Source organism: Cupressus sempervirens, chromosome 2 (assembly GCF_028749045.1).
Source record: "Cupressus sempervirens isolate cs-2001-9-10 chromosome 2, ASM2874904v1, whole genome shotgun sequence".
NCBI classification, from domain to species: domain Eukaryota; kingdom Viridiplantae; phylum Streptophyta; class Pinopsida; order Cupressales; family Cupressaceae; genus Cupressus; species Cupressus sempervirens.
The window spans coordinates 332,408,119-332,414,122 of record NC_143119.1 but is presented as its reverse complement, the minus strand read 5'-3'; the positions used below and the strand labels follow the sequence as shown (position 1 = coordinate 332,414,122).

Here is a 6,004-nt window from a genome sequence, read left to right as displayed (position 1 = left end):
AGATACAAGTTTGAAACATGTGGAATCCCTACGAAAAATTAGTCATGACCATACTTGCTGGATTTGACTAAAGAACAAATGTGGCATGCTGATTTTGAACCCAGACTTGGGGTCAAAACCTTGATTTGGTAGACACTTGGCAGATTGAAGAAACCATGAAATATAGAGGATTGTTAGTGAACTAAATGTTTTTTTCTGTGCACACTTCTCCTAATCAACTTTAAGAGAGATATATATTTATGTAAAAATATATTTTGCAATCCATTATTGTGCACCATAGCCCAGGGGCATCATAATCAACCCTAGATCCCAAAAGATCATACATCCAAGCTTTGATCTTTCCATCTATGGCTATAAAGAAAATGAACTGTATGCAAAGAAAAGAATTACAACCATCCTACCTTCCACATTATCAAGTACTGACAGCAATGGCGAATGACTTAACATTGGGTGGAAATCAAACACCAAAACAAGTAGTGGTGCAAATATTCTTAAATATTCAATTGCAATGTTAATACATCAGGTTTTGAGAAATGAACTACCTCAATACTTTCTTTATGGTGAGGACAAACTGAATGTACAAGTGCTTCATGGCCTTCAAATGTATATTGATTTCGACCAGCTATTGCATCCCATACCTGCAGCATAGAGAGGAAGGTTACCTCTGATCTCACATAAACTGGATGACTATAAGTAATTGAGATTTGATAAAAATATATATGGACAATATGCTTGGAAAAGGCAACACCTACAAGACCAATGCAAGTGTGTTAATAAATCAATGGAAAGAATCTTAACCCAAGCAAACATAATAATATTTACAAGGGGTATTTAGTGAATATGCACTAAGGTCAAATTTTCTATGCACTTCCCTTAAGAATACATATAATAGATTCACTTACCAAGTACTTGCCCATCTAGGCTCCAGATACAGTGGTTCATTGATACAACTGGATCTTTTAATAGGGCTACCTAAGACAACATAATAGAAAGAACATATATAATTATTACATAAATAAACACATCACTATCCTCTTGAGTAAATGCTAAATATATTTTCATATTCCTTATTAAAAAATTAAAATCAAAATTCAAGCTTATTAAACTATGCCTACCTGCATTGGCATTGAGCAGGCAGAAATGTCCCAAACTTTAAAGGTCCTTTGAGCTTACTATTCCCTAGATGCTACCTCCCAAATTGCAATGTCACCAACATTTTTTCCAACTAAGAGATCAAATCAAAAATCAAAATCTATAAAAATAACCAAAAAATATTCTTTACTTACAAAACCAAAGCCACATCTTTGTAATTGAAGGAAGAATTGTACTTCATGTGGAATTACCTAATAAGATTGTTTGCTGCTAAGGATGAAAATCCATGCTCATAACATTTGAAACTTGATTGAGGGTTTTTGCCACCATTTTGGGAAGATTTTCTTGAGAGTACATGGTATGAGCACTTGGATAGCTCACCTTAAAAGAAAATAGTAATGTTGAGTTTCAGTATTTAGAAGAGAAATTCTTTGTATCACTATCAGTGAATAGGCTAGAGTAAAAGAATAACCTAGAAAAGATACTCTACAGACACCTCATCAAATTATCTAGTTTGAAGAGGTTTCATAAGATGCTTAGAATCAATAGATTGATAATCAACTATAGGACCAATTGAAAGTGGAGTTCTAGGTTGTTTAAGGATAGCAACTGATGCAATTAAGCAAATTCGAAAATGGAATTTTCTATGTATTGGAATATCCAATAAAAAAAATTAGATAATTTTACACTTCTTACAAGATCTACAAAAGACAGTGTTATCCAATATAGCTCATAAGAAATAAAAATTATTTCACATGTCACTGAGCTTGTGAAATGTGTCTCCTTATTAAAAAGTACATATATTTTATGCTTCCAGCAACCATGTCTTGAGATACAGTCAAGTAAATTCACCTATATTTTGAGCTGGCATAAGAGATGTAGGCCCAAGAGCTACTACACGGTGTGGAGAAAAAGGATTTTGACTCACCATCCATCCCAGAGAACTAGCAGAAGGAGCACCCATGGGTTGAAATGGCTGAAATCATATTGCAAAGGAACTTGTCTTATTAACAGTAACACCAAAATGAAAAAATCACTAAATAAAAAGTTATAAAAGAATTGATAAAATAAAAGACTTAAATGAGTAATGTACCAGCTGATTCACATCATAGGGAGCAATAGGAAAGGTTGCTTCTTTTGGCAATGCCCCAACAAGAGGGTTATTTGAAGGAGTTGGTGCTCGAGTTCCATTACATGTATGATCTACAAATAATGTCTTTCTATCAGGATTGGTTCAAGGGTTCTTACAAAGTTGATGTTTCCAATTAAGACTAAACATAGAAAATCCAATACCAAACTTCAGAATATAATAACCTTAACTAAACCTCTTTTTTACATTAACACTTTAAGATTATATGACATTCAACAAGTATTACTCAACCTTCTCACACCACTTTCATTAACTTTAACATTGCTAATTCCTAAACCAAGTTATCTAGCTACAACATAACTTTGATTTATGAGAGTTCTAAGATGAGACGCTTTGAGGCCATGAAATTGGAGCTTGTCATGAAAGTGAGGATTGGCCTCTATCGATTTCTTAAGTTCCATCAGCATAACATTTCTTGTAGACTTGGACTCCCCATATTTAGATAGCTTCTCATTTTCCCTACATGAATCACAATCTTAGCCTTTAAATACTATGCTCAACATAACACAACTCCTATACAAGTTCCCAAAAAAATAAATAAAAAATTAAAATTTGCTTGTCAATCATTCCAATATGAATCCTTTTGTCAAAAAAGGGCTTCAACAAAATGCAGTTGTATATCCCTACATGAGAATTTTAGTTCCCAATAATACATAATAATCTATCATAATTTGTATGTATGGGGAAACAATCAATTTCTCAAACTCATTACAGTAATGGACAATTTTAAAGTACAGGTGAGAAAATGAAGAATTAAATATTGAAAAAATGACATGGGACCTGCAGTTCTCCAGAGTAAGAAGCTATTTATTCTCCTTGAATAGCTCTTCATTGAAAGAAGAAAATACTTTGAGATCCTTCACTGGTATGTCCACAGCCTTAGCCTAATCTTGTCTAAACACACACAATCTCAAATTAGTTTTCCATAACCAATCATAACCACCATCTTTCAAAAATTCTTGGATATCTAAATCCCAGCTAAACAAAAGTTAAGCAATCCTTAATATGGTTCCCACAAAGACATCTAAAAAAATATACAACATTTCCAAACATTTTCTTTATGCACCTAAATTATTTACTATTTACAAGGAGCATAGATTTCTACAAGACTAAAATTTAGGTCATTGTTCTAATACTATTAATTTCAATAAACAAATGCAAACTATAAGTATCTACAAAGGAACTTAAAAAACTTACTTGTCAAGTGCCTCTAGATATTTCTATTTTCTGATCTCAAAGAAAATTTTCATGGAGTATTGATTATCATCCACCTTGGTGAACCCAAAAAGGTAACTTTCTACCTCATCCCAATCAGTACTTCATGTTGAAAAAATACCCAGATTCTTGCTCCAATCTACAAATATCCACAAACCCAAAACATTAGAAGCCAACAAAACTAGATTCAAAAAATAAAAACACAAGAACATCCATTAAAAGAAAGATGGGTAACTTCTGTTTTCCATAAGCTTACTTGTGTATAGTTTACTTGAACTTCTCCTCATCCAAAAACTGTAAGATTAGGAACACTAGTTCCCTGCTCAAAGAAGTCATGTCTGTCACCCCTGACTCTAGTGCAACAAATCCAATAGACCACACAGAACTGCAAAAATTACTAGAGAGTCCAAACTTCCCAAAAAACATGCTAGAAAACAATGCAAAAACCAACTAGAGCTAAACTTGCCTCAACATGCTACAAAAAACCATGTGAAAACACACAAAACCCAAATGAACCCACGCATGAGAAAAACATACAAGCAAACAATGTTTTTTTTACCATGTAAGCCCTGTGTTGGTCAAAATTTTGACCAACACGGGGCTTACATGTAAAAAAAATAAATTTTTGCCTTAACATTTCGACCAACCTAAACTTATTTAGTTGATGGTTGAAAATTTTGGTATAAAAATGAGGTTAGATGTAGTAGTGCACATATGTTCTTTTAGATGCATGAGATAGTTTATCATGAGAGGAAGAGCATGGTTGTAAGGGTCTATGTTTTTTAGGTGTGGGCATGGGAGCATTTTCCCATCACAACACCCATTTTTTTCATGAGAGATAGGCTTTGTAGCCATACTTATGTACATATCTAGGATAGTTGACCCAAAAAGCTCTAGGGAAGACTAAGCAGTGGAGAGGTCGATTGGATGACCTAGTAGTAGTGGTGTAGAGACCATGGAGAGAGACAGAGGCATGGGACAATGCACCAGCAAAGCTATGATACATGTTTGCTTCTCGACCACTAATTGGTCACTTTGTGAAAGTTATTGAGAGATTCCCACTTATTCATGTTTGGTGACAGTATGGTTGACCTCAGGACATCTCACAAGAGTATTCTCATATGTGCATTTTGCCATAGATTTGGATCATGGGTGATCTATTAGGTTAGACCTATTAGAAGATTTTTGGAAGATTGGTTTAATGATATGTTACATTCATGATTGAGTTTTTCATTGAAGTCAACATAGCATGTTTGATTCCTTTTGTGGTATTTGACAAAAGAACTATGGAAATATTAAGTTGGTATGGATGGCTAGTTGAGCATGATAACCACCCAAGGTTATGAGAGATACTTTGGAGTATCTGGAATATTTAGTTAACATCAAAAGTAGAAAGCATAAATCTAGAAGAAGTTATGTAAGTTTTGGTGATGTCTATTCTGAGATAGAATTTATAGAAGTATGTTATGGTAAACTTGTTATATCTCCTAGTAGATTTAATATCTTGAGGATCAAGGTTGAGGAAATGAAGAAGACATGTTGGTGATGATGTGGCTAAGCTCACTCATCATGATATTGCCAATATGGAAAGATATTCAAGTTGCAAGGTAGAAGATTAAGGTTATCGCTAAGTGTAATGTGTTCTTAATGTGGTTCTATAATAATTATTTGAGAAGGACTAAAAGCTAACTCAGGAATTATTTTATGGACTTAGTATAAAGGAAGCACATTTTCTTTTATCTTGTTATGGTGATATGTGACTTGTGAATGTTTTGAAAGAAGTAGAGTAGTACAGAATGCAAAGTTGAGTAGAGTAGTGCAAAAGTGAAGGAAACTCCAAGAATTTGTTGAGTGATCTAAGGTTTAGTATTTGGATCCAAGGTTTGTGACCTATTCTACAAGGTCTAATAGTGATTAGTCCAGTTGACAAGATAGAGGAAAGAAGAAGATGCCAGTAAATTACTTGTTTGAGTAGTGAGCTCTTCTTGTAGTTGAAATTGCATGTTTTGGCAGTGGGCTCTTCTTGCATACATTACACTACAACTCCTAATAGGGTTGACACAACTCCTAACAGGGTTGGAATCTCCTAATAGGAATTCAAAGTCTCCTAATAGGGACTCATTGTAGTAAATGTTGTAATAGACTCCTAATTGAGTCTATCCTCTAACAAGGAATATTTATATTTGTACATCATCTTGTGAGCATCATTCCCACCAGGGTTTTCCCTCTGATCAAGGGTTTTCATAGTCAACATATTTGGTATAATTGTCTATGTGAACTATATTATAGTTTTTTTTTTAGTTTGATTGATTGGTTAAGTTTTTTTAAAGAAGATAGGTGTTTTAATTATTGGATAACTGATTTGACCATTATTTCTAACAATTGGTATTAGAGCATCAAGTCCTTGAAGAAAAAGTTTAACAACTTTGGGAGATCCGTGATGAAAATGTTTAGGAAATATAGTCTAAATTTTGATGGAACAATCTATGATAACTAGAAAGAAAAGATGAAGACACATTTGTTGTGTATGGGTCTAGGATATTGGAT

The 6,004-nt window shown here is 33.6% G+C and overlaps 1 pseudogene; it reads right to left on the bottom strand.

The window, feature by feature from the left end:
• Positions 1–220: 220 nt before the first annotated feature.
• Positions 221–3,793, bottom strand: LOC149572464 (protein TOPLESS-RELATED PROTEIN 2-like; annotated as a pseudogene).
• Between the last annotated feature and the right edge of the window lie 2,211 nt (positions 3,794–6,004).